Genomic DNA, 25,261 nt, shown 5'->3' on the forward strand with positions numbered 1-25,261 from the left:
GAATTAATATGCTGCAGATGCTACAGAAGTTAAAAAACTGTCCAACTGTGAACAATTTTTATCAGGGATAATAGGCCTAACCAGAGTATGCGTATGCCTAACTGTTATTTTTACTATGTGGGATAGGGGAGTGCATTAAGTGATACTGATATACAGTATTTTGAGGTTGTTTAGCTGCACATTACTCTTGTTTTATTTTTTTTTTCAAAGTATAAAAGGCAGCTCCAAAAACTAATAAGTGGATGGTGTGCTTTGAGCATCCCAAACTTAAAATACAAGTTCTATTACAATAAAAGGAAACAAAACCTCAAAACACTACCCCTAAAACAAAAGGTAATTTTTAAAGGGAAGCCACATAAATATGCTGTCAACATAAAATAAAACCAAACATACCTTTAAAATAAACAAAAATCTAAAAATACCCCCTGGAACAAAAAAGTCCACATATAAAGGGAAGCCTTGCAACAAAGGAAAAATGCTATGAACAGGTTAGCTGCAAAAATTACCTCTGACAGTTAGTCAACCACAAAATCATCAAATACCTCAATAAACATTCTGGCTTTGACTACCAAACCCCTATCATATAATTAAAGATATTTTGTTATATGGCATACAAAGATGGATATAAATCATATAATATACTTTATTTCTCAATAAGCTAAAACCACAACAAATTAAAATCTTAGCCAAGGAGTATATATACATATACACTGCTGGCACTGGCTAAGCGATATGCCCTTGTGCGAACCAAATGTATTTGAAGTATCCAATGTTGCATGCAAATAGAAAGTCCAGAAAAATCTGAGGCTTAAAGTCCATGGAAGGCAAAATATATGTAGTATAAATTATTCTCTCCATAAAATGGATAGCTGTAAGTAATCATCTTTAATAATTGTAGAATACAAAAGATCAGGGGCGGACTGACCATTTGGAAACTCGGGCACTGCCCGAGGGCCCAGGGTCAGTAGGGGGCCCCATGAGATGCCCATGGTACCTTTTTCATAAGCTTTTTTGAGTTTTGGCAAGGACACAGGGGCCCCATGATCCCCTATTGCCTGGGGGCCCCATGAGTTGTCAGTCCGCCCCTGCAAAAGATCCAAATCTATGGATGTCAAGATGTCTCAATACACCAAATTTTGTTCAATGGGCTTGTAGAGAGCATAATACATGGGTCTAATAAACTGGCCAGATCACCACCAATACGGGGAGACTGGCTCTATACTTGGACCAATAAATAAGAGTCAGAGTGGATGACAATAATGGAAAAAGGCCCATAAGCATACAAAAGTACTGTAGTCTGGATACAGTTGAATGAAAGTGAGATATATCACACTTGAATACATGCAACAGTATTAGGAGATGCTCTCAGCTATAGGTGGCACATGGGCCTAGAACCAACCATCAGAATACCAGAATACTCACTCAATGTCACCCCCTACTTGAAAATTACATGACTTTCAGATGGAAAACACTTCACACCATGGGGGCAAATGCACCAGGCGCAAAAATAGTTTGTCACAATGAATATCAAATATACCAAAACTATAATGAAATGTAAGACAATTTGAACACCAAATATTTTTATACCAGATATTTATATATATACACTTTTAAGAACTCTTGGGCATTGTCATACCAGGGACACATCAGATTACACATTCTCATAAGGACTATGAAGGAAAAGTATTAAAAAAACGAATAATATTGTTCTGTACGTATCACCTTTTGGTAGCTACAATAAAGGACATTGGAAAGTTCCTGGCTAACGTGCCCAAAAGTGATCACATCTTGGTGTGGCAGGAAGTTATGTATTAAACAAAACAAGAAAGATTTATTTAAAAGATATATACCCAATATATTCAAAACAATTAAAAAAATATATTCAAAAAGTGCTCAAAAATACACAAAAAAGTATATACCTCCAAGAATAGGCTAAAGTTTAAACCAGGGGCGGACTGACCATTTGGAAACTCGGGCACTGCCCGAGTGCCCAGGGTCAGTAGAGGGCCCCATGAGATGCCCCTGGTACCTTTTTCATAGGCTTTTTTGAGTTTGGGCAAGGACACAGAGGCCCCATGATCCCCTATTGCCCGGGGGCCCCATGAGTTGTCAGTCCGCCCCTGGTTTAAACTGTTATTTAAACCAGGTGGACTGGTGGCATTCAGCTCCCATATACACCTGGCTTCCTTTTGTAAAATATTTTGATCAAGATCCTCCTCTAGAGTGGGTCAACTTGTTCCAAAATTTAACACTTCAAATAGGACATGTGCTTCCAGTTGGTCAGGTCTATACGCCATATGGTCCTGCATTTCTGCTTCTGCTATAAGCTCATGTTCAATTCAGTGACCACTAACTTATAGTAAAACTGTTCAGCAGACTCTGTCAAACAAACAGATAGCTCTGACTAGTGTCTAACAGGCCGCTGATTAGAGCTATTCATCGTAAATATGATCCCCCTGCCAATGCCGACGCTTCCTTGTCTCCAGCCTCTCCACCTCCCGCCTCTCTTCTTCTCTTAAATGTCCCCACATTCTACTTTCTGGTTTTCCCTGCATTCACCCCCCCCCATGATTCATGCCCCCCGTGCAAACCTGATCCCCTGCAGCCACTGTTATGATCCGCCAGGTGGTGCCTCAGGCTGCCAACTGACAGACCTACTCAGAGCGTGGGGTCTAAGCCCGGGCTGTGCTTTCATCAGGGCCCCTGATGGTGGGGATGGACTTGAAACAGTCCCGGGCCAGGTCACGACCTCCGAGCAGGCCCACCAGTGGCTGAGGAGACCTTTGGGGACAGGTACCGGGAAAGCCAGATATGAAGAGGATGGCGGCCCCAGCAGGGTAGTAACGGATCATGGGCCCGTGAGGGTAAGCAGGGTACAGAATCGGTAGGCGAAGAGTAGTCGGGTCACACGCAGGGTCAGCAGGGAAGTCAATCCGTAGAATGGTCAGGGCAATCCGGGTCAAACGCAGGAGCAGGCAGAGTAGTCAGGACAATCCGGGTCAATCACAGGAGCAGGCAGAATAGTCAGGGCAATCCGGGTCAATCACAGGGGCAGGCAGCGTAGTCAGGGTCAATCAGGGTCACTAGACGGGTGCAGGAACTCAGGATCACAGGAAGACCTTGCGGCAATCTGTGACAGTGCAGGGCATCTTTAAATAGTGCGCCCTGCACTGTCATTGGCCGGCTAGGACGCGCCCCCGGCTGTCATTGGGCGCCTGAGGCGCGCCCGCGGCTCCTACTGCGCATGCGCGGCGTCCTGTCAGCCGCGGCTCGCCGGGACCTAGTGCCTGTGTCCCGGCGCGATCTGCCGCCAATGCGCATGCGCAGGGGACAGAGCCGCAATCGTGGACCACGGAGCAGCGATCCCTGACATTGCCCCCCCCCAATGGGCACCCTCCGGGAGCCCCACTGATCTCTCCACCGCGGGTGACCACGACAAAATTCCCGGATGAGCCTGGGTGCGTGAACGTTCTGGGCGGGTTCCCATTAGTTCTCCTCAGGGCCATACCCCTTCCATTTTATCAGGAACTGTGTCTGGCCCCCCCTCCTTCGGCAACTGAGGATAGTCTCCACTTCATATTCCTCCTGGTCACCTATGGTGACTGCCTCGGGAGGTCTGGATTCACGGTCCGGGAAGGGATCCGGTCTGGATGGCTTCAGGAGAGACACATGGAACACAGGATGTATCTTGAAGGTCTGCGGAAGCTCGAGTTCGTAGGCCACCTCATTGACTACTCGTTTTACCGGAAATGGGCCAATGTACTTGGGTCCCAGCTTCCTTGAAGGGCACAGCATCTTCAAGTTGGTTGTTGCTAGCCAAACCTGATCCCCTGGTTGAAGCAGTAATTCTCCTCTTCTCTTTCTGTCGAATGCCCTTTTACTGTCCTCTTGGGCTTTAGCGATGGCTTCCTGAATTGTCTTGTTATTGACAGAAAAGAAGTTCAAGATGTCTTGAGACGCCGGTACCGGATTCTCAGGCATAAGATCAGGGAGGAATGTGGGATGATACCCGTAATTGGAAAAGAACGAGGATTGACCCGTAGCTGAGTGACTCGAGTTGTTGTATGAGAATTCTGCGGAAGGCAGCAACGACAGCCAGTCATCCTGAAGGTAGGATGTGTAGCACCGTAAGTACTGTTCCAGCGTCTGGTTGGTCCTCTCAGTTTGGCCGTTGGTCTGTGGATGGTAGGCGGATGAAAGCGACAGCTTGATTCCCAGCGATTTACATAAGGCGTTCCAGAACCTGGAGGTGAATTGGACCCCCCGATCTGACACTATATCTTTGGGAACCCCATAAAGCCTCACTACTTCCTTGATGAAGATCCGTGCCGTTTCCGGTGCTGATGGAGTCTTCTCCAGGGGCACGAAATGTGCCATCTTTGAGAAGCGGTCGACGATCTCCATTATTGCAGTGTAGCCCTGGGATGGTGGAAGTTCGACCACGAAATCCATGGCTATCATTTGCCAGGCCCGCTTGGGTATGGGTAATGGACGTAACAATCCCCATGCCCTGCTCCTGGAGGGCTTTTTCCTTTGACAGGTGGGGCAAGTTCGGACGTAATGCTCACAATCCTTGATCATGTCTGGCCACCAGAACGAGCGCCGTAGTAGATCCAGAGTTTTCGTTACCCCGAAGTGGCCCGCCATTGGATGGTCGTGGCAGTGCCCTAGGACCAAGGTTCGCACTTCTTCTGGGACCATGATCCGGTCTTCCTTCCAAAATAGCCCACCATGGCTCTGGAGGGGTGACCCAGACGGAACTGGTAGTCCTACAGAAGCATCGAGAAGCCGGGAGCGAAGTTCCGTTTGTAGAGCGAGGAAACTCCCAGAAGGTAAGATGGTGTCAGGTACCACAGCGTCGTCGGGGTCCTCAAACATGCGGGACAGAGCGTCTGGTTTAGTGTTCTTAGTACCGGGTCGGTACGTTATATGGAATGAGAATCGCGAAAAGAAAAGAGCCCATCTCGCTTGGCGAGGTCTCAGTCGTTTTGCCGTTCTTAAATATTCAAGGTTTTTGTGATCTGTGAATATTAGAATTGGGTGCGTGGCTCCTTCCAGTAAATACCTCCATTCTTCAAGAGCAGTTTTAATGGCCAGGAGCTCCCGATCTCCAATGTCATAGTTACGTTCCGCTGGTGTCAACTTTCTGGAGAAGAACGCCACAGGGTGCAGTAGTTCCTTGGTACCATTCCTTTGGGACAAAACCGCTCCTACCGCATTTTCGGAGGCGTCCACTTCCAAAACATATGGGAGAGAAGAATCTGGATGGCAGAGAATGGGAGCAGAGGTGAACAATTCTTTGAGCTTTTCGAATGCCGTCTGCGCTTCGGGAGTCCACTTAAAGCGGACCCCTTGTTTCGTCAGTTGCGTGATCGGGGAGACCAGACCGGAGAAGTTCCTAATAAACTTCCTGTAAAAGTTAGAAAAACCGATGAAACGCTGTACCCCCTTTTTGTCGGCGGGTATTGGCCAATCTAAGATTGCCGTGACTTTCTGGGGATCCATCGCGACCCCCGCGGAAGAGAGAACCAGTCCCAAGAACGTGATTTCGTGCTGTTCGAAACAGCACTTTTCTGCCTTCGCGTATAGCCCGTGTTGACGCAACCGTTCTAATACCCGTATCACGTGACCCCGATGAACCTCCAGTGAGGGGGAAAAAATTAGGATGTCATCCAAATAAACCACCACGAAAATATCGAGAAAATCACGAAAAACATCATTGATAAAGTGCTGAAAGGTCGCCGGAGCATTACAGAGCCCGAACGGCATCACCAAATATTCATAGTGACCGAATCTCGTACGGAACGCCGTCTTCCACTCATCCCCCTCCCTGATACGGACAAGGTTATAGGCCCCCCGCAGGTCTAATTTAGTAAATATCATTGCCGATCTCAATCTCTGGAGGAGCTCGGGGACTAGGGGTAAGGGATAACGATTCTTTACCGTTATTTTGTTCAGGTCACGGTAGTCTATGCAGGGCCGTAACGATTTGTCCTTCTTCTCTACGAAGAATAACCCGGCCCCGGCTGGGGATGTGGATGGACGAATAAATCCCTTCCGAAGGTTTTTGTCAATGTATTCCCTCAGCACTCCCGATTCTGTTTCGGACAAGGGTAAGATACGGCCGAATGAGATTTCAGATCCGGGTAGGAGGTCTATGGGGCAGTCGTAGGAACGGTGCGGAGGGAGAACGTCAGCTCCTCGCTTACTAAAGACGTCTAAGAAGTCATGGTAGGCCGGAGGAATAACCTGGGATAGATTGGTGTCGCCATCCAAGCACAGGAGGAACCGGGGAACCACGGATCCTGTGACGTGGCAGTGACTCAAACAATAAGGTGAGCGAAATTGAATTGTTCCCTTTTCCCAGTCAATCTGGGGGTTATGGGCCCTCAGCCAAGGGAGCCCCAGAATGACTGGAAAAAGGGGGGATGCGATGGCATCCAAACGGAGGAACTCCTGGTGATGGTCTGCCATTGTGGTGAAAATGGGTGGTGTCTCCTGGTCCACTACCCCTGATTTTATACGGGACCCATCTGCCAAGAAGATGTTGAACCCCCTTTCTTTGGTCTGGAATGGCCAGGTAACTCGACTGATCATCCCTTCCTGCAGGTAAAGTAAAAGAAACGGGCGTGGACTTACTCATTTTAGCAGGACAGGAGCGCACCTGATGACCAGCTTCCCCGCAGTATAGACATAGGTTCTGTGATAGTCTCCTCTGACGTTCCTCGACCGATAAGTGGGAACGGGCCAATCCCAGTTGCATGGGTTCCGGGTTGTCCCCTGTTTCCGTGCTTCGCGGATGGTTCCCTGGGGTTGGAGCTGTATCTCTGGATGGAATCCATGCCACCCTTTGACCCTGGCTGCTCCTTTCCAGCCGACGTTCCCTTAGTCTACGGTCAATTTGAATGGCCAACTCAATCAGTTTTTCCAGGGAGTCAGGTAGGCCTACTCGTGCTAGTTCGTCTTTGAGAGACTCAGACAGCCCGATGCGGAACTGGTGACATAAAGCAGCATCGTTCCATCTGGTGTCTCCCATGCAACGCCTAAAATCGGACGCGTATTCTTCGGCTGTCCGGCGGCCCTGCCGCAGAGAGTATAGAGTAGCCTCTGCGGAAGCAGCCCGCTGAGGGTCGTCATACAAAACGGCCATGGCCCGAAAGAACTCGGTCACGGAGTCAAGATGGGGGTCGTGCTTCTCCATCAGACGGTGAGCCCAATCCTGGGGCTCATCCTGAAGGAGGGAGACTATAAACCCCACCTTGACGGTCTCGGTGGTGAACGTGCGGGGCTGTAAGTCGAAGTACAGGGTGCAAGCGTTCTGGAATGCTCGGAAGCGGCTCCGGTCACCACGGAATCGTTCCGGCAGAGGAACGCGGGGTTCAGGAGCTAGGGGTGTGGCAACCGCTCCGGATACCGGGTTAGCGGGAGGTTCTGCAGGTGGAGGACTCTGAGCAGGGGGAGTCAGGGGAGCTAATGTCTCCATGCGGTCCTCCAGTCGGGCGCAGCGACTGTGGAAGTTCTGGAAAGCCTGGGTCAAGGTTGCCAGGTGCTGACAAATATCCTCTACGGACGCCGGTCCACTTCCTGGCTCTGTCATGGCCGCAAGGTACTGTTATGATTCGCCAGGTGATGCCTCAGGCTGCCAACTGACAGACCTACTCAGAGCGTGGGGTCTAAGCCCGGGCTGTGCTTTCACCAGGGCCCCTGATGGTGGGGATGGACTTGAAACAGTCCCGGGCCAGGTCACGACCTCCGAGCAGGCCCACCAGTGGCTGAGGAGACCTTTGGGGACAGGTACCGGGAAAGCCAGATATGAAGAGGATGGCGGCCCCAGCAGGGTAGTAACGGATTGTGGGCCCGTGAGGGTAAGCGGGGTACAGAATCGGTAGGCGAAGAGTAGTCGGGTCACACGCAGGGTCAGCAGGGAAGTCAATCCGTAGAATGGTCAGGGCAATCCGGGTCAAACGCAGGAGCAGGCAGAGTAGTCAGGAAAATCCGGGTCAATCACAGGAGCAGGCAGAATAGTCAGGGCAATCTGGGTCAATCACAGGGGCAGGCAGCGTAGTCAGGGTCAATTAGGGTCACTAGACGGGTGCAGTAACTCAGGATCACAGGAAGACCTTGCGGCAATCTGTGACAGTGCAGGGCATCTTTAAATAGTGCGCCCTGCACTGTCATTGGCCGGCTAGGACGCGCCCCCGGCTGTCATTGGGCGCCTGAGGCGCGCCCGCGGCTCCTACTGCGCATGCGCGGCATCCTATCAGCCGCGGCTCGCCGAGACCTAGTGCCTGTGCCCCGGCGCGATCTGCCGCCAATGCGCATGCGCAGGGGACAGAGCCGCGATCGTGGACCACGGAGCAGCGATCCCTGACAGCCACTTTCAAGACACCAAAATATGTCCCCCCGCCACTCTGGACCCCCCCCCCCGCAATGGTTCCCAACTCACTGATCCCCTGCTGCTGGCCAGAATTCCTTCCTCCCCCTCCTGCTGTATTCAATGGATACAGTCAGCAATCACTACCGTTCACTCCTGTATCCATTAATAACTGAGTATAGTAAAGTGTGTTTACTATGTGTCAGTTTATGAATGAATAGGAGTCACTATACAGACTCCTTATTCATTCATGTAATGCGCAGCTTAGGCTGCAGAGATAGGGACTGTCCCATTGATGTCATTTGGGATGTAGCAACTGTATAAACACAGCCATTGCTCCCAATTTGACATCCATATGGGTCTGGATGCATGTCCCTGAGCTCTTAGTCTGTCTGTCTTCGAGGTTGTGCACCCACACCCGTACGGATGTCAGATTGGGAGCAGCAGCTATGCCTGTGGAGCCATTGCATGCACGGAACACCTGTGCATCCCCATCTTGGTAAACACGACCCTCCATGGGCATACACTTTAGTACGTGTGAGTGAGGCTTTAGTAACAATTTAGCAGCAATTTTATAAGTTACTTAGTATTTGTATGCACTAATAAAGATGGTAGTGTATTTTTAGTGAAAATAGCAATTTGATGAGCAATTGCGCAACTATTTCAGGGCTTTATTCTGTAGGTCATGTTCTTTCAGAAAAGATATGGTTTGGGGGGGTCTTTTACAAATTCTAAAAGTTGTATGTGAAAAATTATAACCTCCTTATTTTTAAATTCTTGTTATTTACAGTTTTGCATACCTTCCATTTTCACCATTTCACAAATAGGTAACATTTAAAATTTACAAATATTTGTTATTTTTTTAACTCAGTACAGTTTTCTATTTTATATTTAGTAGGCATTTAGCAGGAATTTTGTAAATGTTGCTGTGTATGTGACCACTAATACTAATTTTAGTGTATTTTTAGTGAAAATATTGGTCTTATAAAAATTTGCGCAAATTTCACAGGGCCTAAAAAATAAGTAGCACCTTCCTTTTTTCTACTGGTCCTATGCTTTCAGAAAATGTACAGTTTGGGGGGTCTTTCGCAAACTCTGAAAGCTGTAAAGGGAAAAATAAAAAAAACTATAGAAAAAATTGCAAAAATGGCTGGGCCACCTGAGTTTAAAAGTGGAGCACAGGGCCTGGCAGTGAACAGGTTAAACCTACAAATATAAGAAGAAAAATATGGTGTCACATTGAAGCATTTTGCTCTGTGTGGAAATGTATCAGGACCAGGATGAAGTTTCAGGTAGAGTGAAAGGTGTTGATGTAACATCACTTTTGGGTGCAGAAAGTTGCATGGTTACACGGGCAGAGTGATATCCATGGGTACAGGGAGAGGTTTGGAATTATAATAACAACCCTATGAGAGGATATGAGTAACGAGCCAGGAGAGGAACATTTTGGTATGGGAGATAAGTGCAAACCTTGTTATGCTACACAAGTGAAACATTGTTCCTATTTTTCTGAGTGATGCATTTTCTAAGTAAGTGATGCTAATGTAATGCTAACCTGGATTCCTGCACTTGGAAATCAATTTATATACAGGAAATGGCCTTCTAATGGATGCATAGAAAGGCAGACAGTGACAAATATGCTTATGTATTTTACTATGATAAAGTCTGTTGGATAAAAACATGTCACTCCAGTTCCAGTCTTGTTTATTAATGGGAATCATTTTGATCCAGAGTATCTATATTGAATTGCATAATTCCTCATGCGATATTAAATACATAATCAGACCTTTTGTATGATTCCTTGTATGTTGGCTCCTGGGATATTACATACTTATCATTGGATTTAATTATGTTGGATAGGGAAAATGAGACAGCCTCTCCTTTTTTTGGAAATTAGTCAATAAAGGTGTTCTTTTTAATATGATTTATATATTTTTATATCTCATAATTTTCTTCTTGTGTTCTTACGTTTATAGCTCTTCATATTTGAAAGTCTCACCCCACTGTGTAACTAGGTATGTTTGAAACGGCAAATACATTTTGTCTTATGTGGATTTCCGTATCATAATTTCCCTACAGCACTTTCGAACACACAAAAGTATGGCTGTACTGTGCCCTCCTTTCATGTTTGGGGGAGGGGGGGGAGATTAATCAAAAAGCCATCTTATTGGCCCTTCTAATCTGACTGGCCATAGTTTAAAGGCCATGCAGAGCATTACGGTTTAAAAAAAAATCCTATGAGTGAATTTGCACATACATTCTCCAGGACTGCGATTATCAAATTCACAGGATTTGTCTGCAAGCCATGGCAGTAATTGACCTAGTGGTGTCTCGAGGCAGGTGCGGGGGGTGCGCGCCGCATCGGGTGACACCTACTGCACGGGGTGACACCAGACCACTAGACCAGCTCCACAAAAAGGTAAGTTGTAAAGCAAGCCAACGATCCCCGTAGGATGGATCGGATCTGCGGATTGAGCATAATGGATTGGAGTCCAATCCATTATGCTCTCCAATCCGCAGATCTGATCCATCCTGCGGGGATTGTCGGCTTGCTTTACAACTTACCTTTTCGTGGAGCAGGTCCGGTGTCACCCCGCATAGGTAGCATGCCGACTATCCCCGCAGGATGGTTCAAATCTGCGGATTGGGGAGCATAATGGATCGGACCCCGATCCATTATGCTCAATCTACAGATCCAAACCATCCTGCGGGGATCATCGGCATGCATGTATGTATGTATGTATGTATGTTTAAATTCTAATTGAACCCTTTTAATACTGTAATATAGTTAGACTGCATATACAGTAATCATTATGCTTCTTTTTTTACATGTAAGTGCTGCAGCAAGGGATAATGTTTTTTTTTTTTTGTTTACAAACGATTTTATTATACATGAATAGACTGTAAAACAACAGTACATTTTCAAGTGATACATTCAGCAAAAACAAGGCACTTCTGAAAAGTACAATACAGAAAAGTATATTAACATAAAAAAAAGAGAGGAGAAAGAAAAAAAGGAAAAGAGTAAATTACGAGTGCATGAAATACGTGAACAATACGATAAGCTAAGTGATACATCCATCAACAGTACATGTCAGGCAACTTTTACTGAGAATGTTGTTAAGCATGCAATAAGTGTCTACAATCTGCAAGGGATAATGTTAAATGATGATTAGAGCAATGTTTGCTGGGGCAACCTGGAACATTGTCTGGTCTGATGGAGACTTTCAAATCTGTAATTTTAATATGGGTGTGTAATGTTCTCAAAGTCTCAGTTTTGACATTACTATGGTACTGTGACAGACCCAACCTGGGCAATGGCTTTTGGAGAGGACTAGGGGCTAGCCTTCTACCCATGGATTATGGCCCTTGGAGGAGACTGGGAATTTTGTCTGCTTCTCCTGGTCAGAGCATGCAAAAAAGCTCTGTTCAGCCTCTGATCACATGGAGAGAGTGGATCAGTCTGTGAGGATGGATAATAACGTGATGAATGCTGAGATCGAGGCTTGGATTAATTCTCTGAGTAAAGACAATACAATTTCCCTTCTTGGGTGGATGGAAAGGTGTAATATTTATGTTTTACAGGTTAATGGTCAGAGGAAATATGGGGCCCTCCTGAAGACTGGGTTGGAGAAGCTCCTCTGTTTGGGACAGAAATATTTATCAACAATCTCCCTCAAGAAATCTATGACGATACATTAATTCCACATTTTCAGACTGTTGGAATATTGTTTGAGGTTTGTCTGATGAGGGACAGGTTGCACAAGTGGGGGCCAGTCACCTGAAAGACAGCATTTGTAATGTACTTTGCGCATTCAGGGTTGGAGATGCCAGACTGTCTGGGGTGGGCTCCTGACCAGGGGCGGACTGACAACTCATGGGGCCCCTGGGCAATAGGGGATCATGGGCCCCTGTATCCTTGCCAAAAATCAAAAAAGCCTATGAAAAAGGTACCAGGGGCATCTCATGGGGCCCCCTACTGACCCACACCCTTGGGCAGTGCCTGAGTTTCCAAATGGTCAGTCCACCCCTGCTCCTGACTTGCCTGGGTGCCTGGCTGCTGATTAGCTTACTGTTTGATTAGATCACTGTTAGATGTTCATTAGATGTACTGAAGATATTGCTGTTTACTGTTCACCATATGCAGTGTTTAGGATAATGTGATCAAGCTCTTACCTAATCAGTGTGGGATGTTTGTGCCAATGTGAGGACTGCCCCTATTTCTGAAGTGTATAAAAACCTGTATTTCTGTTCAATAAACAGTTCCAGTTTGCACCTAAGCTAGTGTAGTCTCTGATGGAGGCACTCAAGTAGAGTGTCAGGTAGTCCGTCACAGGTATCCTAGACTATGTATTTTATGAAAAAAAAATTAATAAAGGAATGCGCTAAATACCAAATCACATGAAACTGCAGATAAATACATAAATAAAATAAAAAATACAGTATATAATTTATTGGCTCTGTGTCTATATATTTTACATATGTATTTTATGGTCAATCTTGGTTTATTGAGGTTTTATAAAATTTACAAAGAAAGGTAAAAGCCATCAGCAAAGACAGTAACAATAATAAAATACAAAACAGAAAATACAGAATTAGGTCTGGAGGGAGAAGAATAAAAAGGGGAACACAAAAATATCCACAGTAAACAAAGTGAGAAAAATAAATAGCGAAATGAATACTGTAAATATGAAAAAGAAAACATATTAAAAAAAAAAAACAATAAACAATCACTCCATGGAGCTAGATGACGGCAGTAACCAACATCAAGTACAGAGCCCGCAGCCATATATAAAATGGCTTCTACACAGGGGTGGACTGACCATTTGGAAACTCGGGCACTGCCCGAGGGCCCGGGGTCAGTAGGGGGCCCCATGAGATGCCCCTGGTACCTTTTTCATAGACTTTTTTGAGTTTGGGAAGGACACGGGGCCCCATGATCCCCTATTGTCCGGGGGCCCCATGAGTTGTCAGTCCGCCCCTGCTTCTACAGTATAGGCTAATCTGGGCCCGAAGGGGGTACAGGCAGCAGAGGCAAGTAGAGCAACAAATCAATAGCAAAACTGTTAAAAGCTTTACCATGCTCGAAAACAGAGACCAGTTCAAGGAGAGAAAGGACTGGGTGTACCAGTGATAGCCATCGCATTGTCCCATCCAGTCCAATGCCAAAGAAAAGAGCAGAAAAAAATTTAAAAGAAGAGGAAGAAAAAAAAAGGGAGGGGGTTGAAAGGGGGGAGGGTTAGGGGGGGCAAAAATAGTATTGCCCGAGGAAAGTCTCCCAGGGGGATAACAAACCAATAGGGACCAAAGAGAAAATAAAACTCCTGTTCAAGCGACCAAGAGGTCACGTAAAGCAAAAGATTCTCTGTACATATTCCAGGGGAGTCAGGTCTGGTGACAGCGTTCATAAGTGCCCAACTCCCATGCCAGGAGTGACTCCATACATTCAATGTAATCCATTTCCTCGACCCACTCTAGAAAGGTTGAAACACAGTGCGTTCCTCAATGGAGAGATGGCCAGTCTGGCAGCAGTCAGACAATGACGTAAAAGTCCACGTTTAATATGTTTGAAAGGAATGTAGGTATGTAGGAAACAACAGAGTTGCCTATATTCCATCCATTGGGCAAAAGAGGCCCTTCCCAGGATAAGGTGGGAGACAATCACGGTGAGGTATTTGCGTCAGTTGCCTGTGAGTGTTTTTGTTCCACAGAAGGAAATGAGAGCGATATTGGGCTGGGGGAAATTGGGGGTTCCCAAACAGAGGGGTCATAGGACTAACCAATGAGGAAACTTCAAGTTTCAGGGTCAGATTGTCTCACATTCACAAGAGATGATTGGTCAGCAGTGGTAGAGATGAAGAAGGACTCCGAAATTCAGGCACCATCCAGGGGAGAGCTAGAAGGTCACACAGTGCCATGGTCTGTTTGATGATGTATTTTAAAAACTATCATATGTCATACCAAATAACTCCAAAGAGATTCTGAAATTGCAGTTCTCTATTATTTCTCTTACTAATACTTCTTTACTTATTAAGTGGTTAATGATTTGTTTAATACTGTTCCTGTGCAAGAACATCTAAAATGGTAAGCTGAGATTTGTTTTTGTTTTAAGTTCTGTTATGTGAATGTAACAAAACATTAAGTGGGTGCTATTCCAATTTGGCTGCAAACAGGATAATACACTTTAATGATCTTTAAGGGTGAATGATGAAAATACCATATCAACTTGTACCTAATCTTTTCTTCAGTTCCACTGCAGAAATGCAGTTTAGGTTGGGAAGTGAACAGACTTATGGTTGGCACATGGATCTCATGTTCCTACACTTAGCAATGTCCTTGGTAATCTAGATGTCAATTCCATAATCCAGTGGTTTTCTAAAGTGGCCAACAATGTCCTTGACCTATTGGTATGTAATAACACAAAATATTTTCTTATCTGTATTTGTGTACTTACCAACCCCACTGGTGTACTGTTATCAGATCGTACATGCAGAATACCTAATCAGTAATAATATCCGGATAAAAGAAGTCTTCAAAAATATTTTTTGCATGGACAATTTGCATTTTATATCACACAGGAAAGCTCCATCTATCAAGTTTCATAAGTTATGACAATACTTTATATTACAGACTTTATAAAAATTCAGAACAATAACCAAATCCTAACAGGTTTTCTATCCGGTTTTCTTTTCCTAAAAAGGAATACAAAAACTGAGACTCGTAGCAGTACCCTTACAGAAAGCATTGCTTTGTTTATAATAAGCACAACAGCAACACAGTTTTAGGATCAAAGTGTTTAACACGTTTCAACAGTTCAAAGCAATCAAATAGAAAACCTCCTCCAACCTTTACATCATTATTAATCTGCATTTATTTAAAGCCTCACTGAAGCTTTAGCTAAAAGCAGGTAAATACATTCCAGATACATCAGAACTAAAGGTGTGCAAAGTCTTACAGTTCATTTTCTTTAGAAAGCAGCCACAACCTAAGGCAAAAAGCCTGTATCCTGCTAGCATGCTTCTGTTTGAAAGCAGAGGTCTCTCTGCAGAGGTCCCACAAGCCCCCAGCTGAGTCAGAACTAGAACTCTCCAAGCAGGAGACAGTAATGAGTTTTTGAAGAACTATTCTGACTCAGTAAAGGGTATGTTGGACCATGGTTTCCAAACAAAGAGATTTACTCACTGTGGCTGCTTCCTAAAGAAAACAAACTGTAGGACATTGCATACCTTTTTTTGTATGCACATGGAAAGTATTTAGCAGATTTAAAAAATTTGAAAGTTCAGGTAGGATTTAACAGATTAAACAAATATTCAGTATTCAAAAGATGTGACATTTAAATTTTGATAAAGGTTGTCCATAAAATGGCTAAAAAAGTTTAATCAAATACTGCTTGGAGTAGCTTTGTGTTTTGACACACTTGTTCTTGTAAGAATATTATTGTGTTTTATTAGCGTGGTTAAAAGAAAATTATCCTGCAAGAAAAATAGAAGCTGTCATTACTCAAAAGATGAAAACAGGATCCTGATTTTGTGGTCCTTTCTTTCACTTCATAATGCATATTGATCAGGCCATAAAAAGCAGACAGGACAGCAAAGTCCAGCAGCTGCTTGCATGAATTTTCAAGGAAGTGAAGCCTTAAAGGATAAGTTCATCTTTCAAAAAAAAATGTTAACTGCACATTTGTTTTGCAGGTATTTACTATTTTTTGTAGGAGCCTGGAAATCATTGCACCCATGATCAGCAGATCATGGGTGCGATGCAGGGCTTTTTTTTCTTTGTAAATGTCAGTTTTGCTGTACTATGTTGTATACATAGTATAGATGAACACAAGCAGAATCAGAGCACCCCCCAGATATGTGATGTTTCAAACTTTGGTTCATATTTCCCAGGGCAGTGCCCATTCCCCCGTGCCATTTGGTTGTAAATCATTTGCCAATTGGCCTAGAAAATAGCCATTACTATTTCTTTTTAACATTCAGCCTCCAATGATTTCAATGTGCTTTAGATTCACCACCCAAACGTTTGAGAAGTTTGTAAACTTACCCTCATCACTAGTCAAATCAAGCTGAATTAAATGCTTAAGGATGTTGTATTTGCCCATAAATACAGAGGGGGGTTTGAGTGTTACAATTTGTATTTCGCTGTTTAATATATATTTTTTTAAATTTTCAAACCCTTGAAAGGCTAAATGCACAACCTTGTTCACAACTGTTTTCCAGGAAACTTCTTAATTGTTTATGCTGTGTTTCTGAAGGACTATTAGTAGAACTCTTTAAATTATGTGATGGCCTATTTACATTATTAAATTATAAACCAGCACACAGCTGGTTCGTAATATGGCAATGTATTACCATCAAAATACACAGGAAGCCCCCCATAGTGGTAGGGGACATGTATTCATTTAAAATAAGAAAAACATTGGCATAGGGTTGCCCTTAATATCCCAGCCAAACCCTTGTCCAGGTATGCAGCTTGGGTTGCCAGGAAAAGGAGAGCAGCAAGCATGTCCCACCCCCTTACTGCACTACACCAGACTACATGCCCTTCATCAATGGAGGGTACTTTGCAATAACGGGTAGCAAAGCCTCCCTGGGGAAAGTATCCTTGTTCCAATGTTAAGTGTTTTGCCTCTAGAAGGGAAATTCAGTGTTGTCCTGCGTGCAGTATTACATTTGGCTGCTAGATGGAGCCCAGAATAAATTTACAGTTTTACAGAAACTAGAGACTGGTTGGCCTTGATATGAAGAAACTCCTTCATTCTAAGACAAGGAAGCGAAACTCAGACTTCATTTTAGGAACTGAGGGAAAGGAACAAGCCATATATCTGTGCAGCATGGACTGAACCTATAATCCTTAAAGGCCGCATCGCTGGTGAGCATGGAGTTATTGCCATATACAGTTTAACCAATTCAATACAGGGCATTTTTACCCCCTTCTTGCCCAGGCCAATTTTCAGCTTTCAGTGCTCTCTCACTTTGAATGACAAATTACACAGCCGTGCTACACTGTATCCAAACAATATTGTTATAATTTGTTTTTTATTTTATTTTTTGAGATATAAGCAAAAAACCCAAAACTTTTGAAAAAAATGAGGCTTAATGTGTCTTTTGAACATGTCATTTTTTTCAAAAGTTTATGGAAACTATGGAAAGAAAATGAAAACATTGTTGTCAATGTATAAGATATTTCTAACACACAGAATGAACATACCAAGAATTATACCCCAAAATACATTCTGCTACTCCTCCTAAGTATGGCGATACCACATGTGTGAGACCTTTCAACTGCTTGGCCATTTAGAGGAGCCTAACATCCCAGTAGCACCATCAGGCATTCCAGGGGCATAAAAGGGAAATAAATTACACATTTAATTTCCTGACTACCGATCACATTTTTGAGGTCCTGAAGCACCAGGACATTAGAATTACCCATGAAATTAACCTATTTTGGAAAGCAAACACCCCAACGTATATTCTAGGAGGCATAATAAGTATTTTAAACATGTCATTTTTTATCAAAAGTTTATAGAAAATGTGGAAAGAAAATTAAAACATATTTTTTTCACACAAACTTGGCAATTTATAAGATATTTCTAACACACAGGATGTACATACCAAAATTACATCCCAAAATATATTCTGCTACTCCTCATGAGTGAGGTGATACCACATGCGTGAGACTTTTCCGCAGCTTGGCCATATAGAGGGGCCTAACATCCAAGTAGCACCACACCATCAGGCATTTTAGGGGACTAAAAGAGGCATAAATTACACATCTAATTTCCTGACTACCCATCACATTTTTTGAAGGCCCTGGGGCACCAGAACCCACAAAATGACCACATTCTGCTGAGCAAAGGGTAAACAAAAGATTACCTGTGGTTTTAGTACTGCAGTTGTCCAAAAGGAGAGAATTGGTCCAGGCAGCAGGCACGGACGTGGTCAGCGACAGCAAAAGGAATTGTCCAAGCAGCAGGCAGGAATACTGTCCATAATCAGTACAGGCAGCAAGTAGAGATATTGACAGTACAGCCAAAGCATTGGTCCTGTCAAGGTCCTACCTTTCCTCAGGGCTTGTGCTGCTCCATGTGCTGGCATCCATCTTAGGTGTCTGCAAAGCATTGTGGGATCCTTTATGCTTTCAGCCCTCTGCGGCTCCTCCCAGGAGGTGGCGGCTTATCACATTTAAGTCTGCTGTTTGTATCTGTCCATTGCATTTGTGTCCTGTCTGTTGCAAAGCAGCAAGCTCCTGTTCAGTTCACTCATTGCTCTCCCGGATACCGACTCGGCTTTGGCAAAGACTCCTCCTGGCTTCTGACCCCGGTTCTGGCGACCATTCTTCCTGGCTTCTGACCCCGGCTTTGGCTGCGATTCCCGCTTGTTCTCGACTTGATTATCGTGGAAGACGACCTCGGCAGGAGAACTTCTGTCCTACCAAGTCATCCGCTGTTGCTGTCGGACTTGCATAGACTCTTGCCTTGTTTCTGTGTAAATAAACCTACCTTTAATTGCACCTCATTGTGTGTCTGGCTCCTTGCTCCCTGACAGGTCCAGGCAGCAGGCAGGTATGTGGTCAGCAACATCCAAAGGAATTGTCCAAGCAGCAGCCAGAGAAATGGTCAGCACAGCCAAAGTATTGGTACTGGCAGTAGGTAGGAACATGGTTCATAGTCAGTACAGGTAGCAGGCAGCGGTGTGGTCAGTTCAGGTAGCAGGCAGAGAAATGATCAATTTGCATGCCAGGGTTTGTAGTCAGAAATATTAGGCTTAAGGACTTGGTCAGGTAGGACCTGGGCACCGGGGTAGAGGCTTCTTCCCACCCAAATCTTTTTGAAGCCTCTGGTCTGCAGACCCTAAACTGAGAATTACGCAACTCAGAAAAACTTCTCTGGAGACCCTCACATACGTGAGACCCCTGTGTTATCTTGAATCCCACTATCACAGTAGCAGGGCAAAATATCAGTCTAAGCAACAGGCACAAGATGTGATCACTTAACAGGCCAGGTCAGTTCAGGTGAAAGGCAGAATCATGGTTGATAGTTCAGTCAGCAAGCAGAGGCATTGTCAATAAGCAAACCAGGGTCAGTTCGGGAGCAGGCAAAAGGTATGGTCAGTTTAGGCGGCAACAGAGACCAGGTCGAATAACAAGCCGGGGTCAGTTCAGGAGCAGGCAGTGGCATGATGAGTGTGAAGGCAAATGGCCAAATGGGAAAAGGAAGGAATTCTCTAATATTGCAGATAAGTATGGTAACTTATCCTCTGGAGCACACTTAATATTTTGTTTTACGCTTTGGCCTGTTTCTCTGGAAAGGACTTTATCGGGAAAATGGCTTTCATGGAGTCTGCTCACTGCATCTGAGTGAATGCTTTCTGGTGGGCCTTCTGGGTACACAAGAGCAGTGAAAATATCCTCCTGGTATTTCAGAGGATTTACGGTAAATCACATAAGAATAATAAACAGCCAAATTGATAAGTTAAATTGAGACTTTTGTGTAAAACTGGTGGGTTCTTCTTGTAGCAAGGTACGGCTGGATCATCTGATTGTTAAGATCAACTCCCCCAATGAACATATTGTACTCATGTACACATTTGGGCTTCTGGACTGGGCCATTCCTTCTGCCAATTTGCACAAAGGTGTTATTCTGAATTGAAGAAAGAAAATTTACATCTCGATTGTCCCTCCACTTCATAGCCAAATGTCAGGGCTCCGGGGTGTGACCAGAGGTATGTGACTGATGCAGGGAAACGCAGGCTTCAGATAAGTTATAAACAATATAATTTATTAAAGACTAACAATACAAACATAAACGCAGTGCAATACTAAAACATAACACAGTGCAAACGAACCAAACCAAACCACCCACAGATAACAGTACATACAATGCAAGCGTCGTCAGGCAGGCCGGGTCAATAACAATCGGGCAGGTAGGTACAGGGGGTCAGGCAGAGAATGGTTGGGGTCACAAGCCAGGGATGGAACAGGAGAAGTCAGCAGAGGTCCGGATCAGGCAGGGTCAGCAACGAATCAGACAGAGACAGGAACAGGAACAGGGATGCAGGAACAAGATACAGGGCCCAGGAAAAACACACACCAAGGCAGAGACTGCAGGTCTGGCCATCCCTTAAATACACCTGTATAATCAACTTCAGGTGTTTGGCTGGCTGCAGGGTTGAGTCTCTGATTGCTGGGAGCACCCGCTGGCCAGCCCTGGTACTGCAGCCCACAAGGCAGGTGGGTCCCACCATTACTGGCAAGTCCATTCCTGACACCAATACTTCCTCATTCCACAAACTCACTGACTCCCCTCTTTTTAGTCTTGTGTTTACCAGCTTGCTCTCATGGTGCCACAAGCTAGTGTTTTATTCTGGTAGAGATTGCGGAAAAGGGGCAAGCTAGTATAATAGTTATCGACATACTGATGGTAACCTTTATTGAAAAGTGGGTATACTAGTTCCTAAATAATCTTCCCACTGGTTTCAATATAGTCAGGGCATTAAGGGGGATGCAGCTGGGTGTCCTTTCCTTCGTACACACGGAATGCATACAGGTACCCCATGGCTCTGGGGATGAACTTCTTGAAGCTCAGCCTGGCAGTAAAGTGAATTAGTGACTCATCCACACGGGTGTTTTTGTTTGGAATTTATAATTGGGCACATTTTTCTGGAAGAAATTAAGAACAGGCCAAATTTTGTATGGCTTATCATATGCAAGTTCATTTCGTAGGGGGCACTGGGTGTTATCACTAAAATGAAAGAACCGCATGATCATCAGATATCATGTTCTTCACATAACTGATGAGTAAATGGGCATGTGGTGGATGGGGTGGGTTGACCAATAAGAGTGGACTTCATTATTTTTCTTGTCAGTCCCATGTTAAATGTGCGGCTCAAAAAGATCTTGAACTCCTCCATTGTTAATCGGTTTCCACTCATAGGGACGGGAATAAAAGGAAGTTTGATGGTTGGCTATAAATTGTTAGGCATAGAGGTTACTCTGGTCCACAATTGAACATAATAGGTCATCCATGAAAACTAAATCTAAAACAAAAATGGGGGCAACATTTTCCATGTTCACTTGAACACCTGGCTGGGCGGTAAAAAGGAGAATATTAGATGCTCCTGATTAAGGGGGAGGGTTTGCAAGCGCATCTTGGAGACTGGCATGGTCTCTAACCCTTTGGGGCTGACATGACATCCCACTAGTACCTGGCCTTTCTTAGAGGTACGTTCCTGGTGGATGCCACTGCACTACAAATGGATTTCACTATGCTACTGGGTGTGGGGGCTGAAAACTGACTTCAGGGGGCATGTGCCAAAGAAAATCAATTCTAAAAAATTATCATTTAACAGGGAGAGGCAATTTTAGATCAGCTCAAAAGGGTAATAAAAATTATTCAATTCCTTAAAAAAAACATGTTTGGAGGATGCCTTAACTTGCCCTCCTGAGGATTTACCCCCCTTCCTGACCAGGCAATTTTTTGCATTATGGCGCTGCATTACTTTAACTGACAATTGTGCACCCAAATGAATTTTACGTCCTTTTTTTCCCATGTATTGTGTGTTTTCTTTCAGTAGTATTTGATTCACATTTCGTCATAAATTTAGGCCAAAATGTATTCTGCTACATGTCTTTCCTCCCCATCGGAGATCGTCGGAAATCACTGGCCGGGACCCGGTGATTGGCAGCCGGGGCCACAACTGGCAGCGCACACACCTCGCACGTGCCCCCTACCCGGACATGCAAAATCACGTATTTATACATGATTTTGCTCACTCGTGTTGCCTTGTAGCAGTATGGGAAGGCGGATGGGAAGCGGTTAAAAAAGATGTATGGGGTATATAAAAAACAAACATCCATGATCACCTCTATGCGCCAATGTCAGCTATAAGACAGAGAACTGAGTGATCACATGTTCTCTGATCACTCAGTTCTCTGACTACTCTTCACTCTGCCCCTCTAGCACTTACTGGAACGCAGGTCAGGAAGCGGGGTGTAAGCAACTGGCTTCAGCTCTCAGCCACTGTATCCATTGTTCCCCAAAAAGTCATTGGCAACACTGCTACCCATTACATTTGTCAACATAAAATAAACAACAAATGCATTGAAGTGCTTCAATTCAAGTCTATGTCTAAAAGATCTGGTCTTGTGTTTTGTAGCTAGACAAGAACATACCTGGCCAGACTGACTTTGATTTAATTTCAGAACTAAGATGGTGGAGCTGATGCTCAAAGTTTCAAACTTACTCAACAAGCATTAAAAATGTGGACAAACAGAAAATTTTTATGGTAATCCTCAGCGTAAAATTTCACTCTTACATCTTTGGCGCCTACATTTGGCAGGACTCAACAAGAACTGTACAATAACTGGGACTGTCTGTTCTGTTATGGGCACCATGGTAAGCACAAACCCTTTTTGGGAGAGAGGAGGAGTAAAAATAACTATAAAAAGTGGTAAGAAGTTGGTGGCTTTTGCGAGTAGTGAAAAATTGTCTGTCCTTCCCGGTTTATTGTGCCTAATGAATAACAGAGCTATCTTTCAAAGTTCAAAAGTCAAGCCATGTTCCTGTTAAATCCCCTTGTAAATTGTATATAGTTTAGCTATGGATACCTGTCCTTAATGGTAAAACTAAAAAAAACACCATGCGGGTTGGTTTACTAAAACTGGAGAGAGCAAAATCTGGTGCAGCTCTACACAGTAAATAATCAGCTTCCAGTTTTTTTTTGTCAAAGATTAATTGAACAAGCTGAATTTGGAAGCTGATTGAATTCCATGCAGAGCTGCACCAGATTTTGTATTCTTCAACTTTAGTAAATCAACCTCCTTGTGTTTTTAGGTAGCTGATGTTGTACTGTGTAATATTAAAAATCAGGTAGTGAAAATGAAACAAAAGTTAAGCCCATGTATTACACATAATACAAGTGCAAAAGCTGTCCACAAACAAAGTGTCTGTGTAATTGTGATCACTCCAATGACAAACGTGACACACTATGTTGCTTCAAAGAAAAAAGTGATTCCACAAATGAACATTCCTCCAAGAAAACTCACATGGATTCAAATCTCACTCACCAGATGGATTTGACCTCTTTTCTTTGACTCACTTGCTAAACACAAGGGGTCAGCTCCATCCAGGGAGTGAGGTGTGAATCCATGTGAGCTGTCTTTTCTTAGAAGAATGTCCTTTGTGGAAGCACTTTTTTCTTTGAAACACCATAGTGTGTCATGTATGTCATTGGAGTGATCACAATTACACACTTGTTTTGTGGACTTTTGCACTTATATTATATGTGATACACAGGCAAAGCTGATAACATTTATTATACATTGTATATAATGCTAATAGTATTACATACCAATGTTGAACATTTCTAGCCTTTTGAGTTATTTTGTATTATCAAAATTCTTGAGGAATATACAGGTGTGACAGGTCTCCTGGAGATTGGATATGTACCAGTGGGATTAGAGGTTCCTTTCTAGAATGGAACTCCATCCCATTTCCAGTTAGTGCTGAGAGGCTGTATAGAGGACCCAAGGATTAAATAGTGTTTTTTTTTCTATTAAACACACACACCGAAATAGCCACATTCATAAAACACACTTGATAGATTTAGCAGTATGATCTCTTTAGATGACCCAACATCTGGATTCCTACTCTTTAATTATTATATGGGCTAGTTTACAATCAAAGACATCAGCTGCTATGAAACATTTACCATTTTCAGATGGTAAAACATGAATTCCCTATGTAGAACCACTGCTCTCAATCCTGTTCTGTTGCCTACGGGCACATTCACAACACTGGAAAACATGATTTTATTGCTTACATACACCTACACCTATACCCTGCACCTGTTTCAAACTGTTATCAGTCCCTCACATAATGGCATCACTGTTGCAAGATGGTTAGTAATTGCATGCAAATCTAGTCATAACTGTACTTTTATACTCTTAATTTTATCCTTTCCTGCATTTTACCTGGTAAAGGACTGTGATTTGATTATTTATGTGGTGTTTTAACCCTGCAGTGTTACTCCTTTAATAATTACTGAGGTTTGATACTGGAGTATCTGCAAATTATTTGGGACCAGCTGAATGTTCATTTTGGCTTTTTCATTGGAGTTCAGTTTTATTGTGTTTTTCTATGGATAACTGCATTGCTCCTTGCCTTATTATTATTATTCCTGATTTCTAACTGTTCACCTGAAAGGCTGAAATCTGACTTGCACTAAGGTTAGGTTCAAACTAGTGCAGCTGTGATTTGATCTGATGCGTAAGGGGCGGGGTCATTCGGTGACATCTTGACCATACATATCCATTTGCATGTCAATGTGCATTTTATCTTGTTCATATTACAGGACTTTTTAAATTTATTAACATATTCAGAAAACTGTATATTGCTGTCTTCTACAGGTAAATTAGATGCCAAAATGATTGACTAGTTCCCAATATAGCTATGTTAGTACAGTTGCATAGACGTCATACAGTTTTTTTTTTTTAGCAAAAACATATTGTCCCTGTCTTTGTAGGTTATCATAAAACATTTCACATAAGCTGAACAATTTTACAAATACTGAAACTTGCTACACAAAACAACGTTCACCCTAAAATTAACACAGTGAAATAAAAATTATAACAGTTGACTTGCATGTACTGATATGAAATGGAGAAAAGCACCTGGGTCAGCTAAAATATTATAGATATAGTGGCTCTGAATTACCAAACGACAGTAATGTTTTAGGTATGCTAGAGTAGCCTCTCAAGTAATATTATCACTATATAATAATGCTAGAGAGACCACTTTAGCATCCAGTACAATTGCAGCTTTGATGTATCAGAGCCATTTTCTCAGAACTTTTTCTTTATCCTTTGGCCCCAAGACTATTACATAGT

This window comes from Staurois parvus, unplaced genomic scaffold, assembly GCF_062004578.1.
Source record: "Staurois parvus isolate SC_StPar_1 unplaced genomic scaffold, SC_StPar_1.0 ptg000165l, whole genome shotgun sequence".
NCBI classification, from domain to species: domain Eukaryota; kingdom Metazoa; phylum Chordata; class Amphibia; order Anura; family Ranidae; genus Staurois; species Staurois parvus.